Here is an 847-nt window from a genome sequence, read left to right as displayed (position 1 = left end):
ACACACACACACACACACACACACACACACACACACACACACACACACACACACACACACACACACACACACGTGGGAACAGGCAGACACATACACACTTCTGGGTAAGCTTTAAGCTGATTGTTATTGTCAGAATGTGAGGAAATTTCAATAAAGTTTTTAACAAATGTTGAAACACGGTGGATTTCTTTATGTATTTTATAAACCGAAGTGAAAAGCTTTGGACACACTGAACACATTGAGTAACGCAAAGAGACATGTGAGAAACACAGCTTTCCTCTCACTATGACCCAACACTATAGAGGGAGGGAGAAAGACAGAGAACCTCACTATGACCCAACACTATAGAGGGAGGGAGAAAGACAGAGAGAACCTCACTATGACCCAACACTATAGAGGGAGGGAGAAAGACAGAGAACCTCACTATGACCCAACACTATAGAGGGAGGGAGAAAGACAGAGAACCTCACTATGACCCAACACTATAGAGGGAGGGAGAAAGACAGAGAGAACCTCACTATGACCCAACACTATAGAGGGAGGGAGAAAGACAGAGAGAACCTCACTATGACCCAACACTATAGAGGGAGGGAGAAAGACAGAGAGAGGACCTCACTATGACCCAACACTATAGAGGGAGGGAGAAAGACAGAGAGAGGACCTCACTATGACCCAACACTATAGAGGGAGGGAGAAAGACAGAGAGAGAACCTCACTATGACCCAACACTATAGAGGGAGGGAGAAAGACAGAGAGAGAACCTCACTATGACCCAACACTATAGCGGGAGGAAGAAAGACAGAGAGAGGACCTCACTATGACCCAACACTATAGAGGGAGGGAGAAA

General features: G+C 45.7%; 1 protein-coding gene across 1 annotated transcript in view; it reads left to right on the top strand.

Moving 5' to 3' along the window:
- The window catches only part of aimp1b (aminoacyl tRNA synthetase complex interacting multifunctional protein 1b), a 15,504-nt gene extending 15,335 nt beyond the window's left edge, over window positions 1-169 (top strand). Inside the window, exon 6 of the mRNA XM_038985829.1 lies at window positions 1-169. This exon is cut by the window's left edge and continues 274 nt beyond it. The gene's annotated coding sequence lies outside the window, so the exon portion shown is untranslated.
- The last annotated feature ends 678 nt before the right edge of the window (window positions 170-847 follow it).

Source organism: Salvelinus namaycush, unplaced genomic scaffold, assembly GCF_016432855.1.
Source record: "Salvelinus namaycush isolate Seneca unplaced genomic scaffold, SaNama_1.0 Scaffold382, whole genome shotgun sequence".
In the NCBI taxonomy this organism is placed as follows: Eukaryota; Metazoa; Chordata; class Actinopteri; order Salmoniformes; family Salmonidae; genus Salvelinus; species Salvelinus namaycush.
The sequence above is the reverse complement of the archived record's forward strand: the minus strand, read 5'-3'. Positions and strand labels throughout refer to the sequence as shown.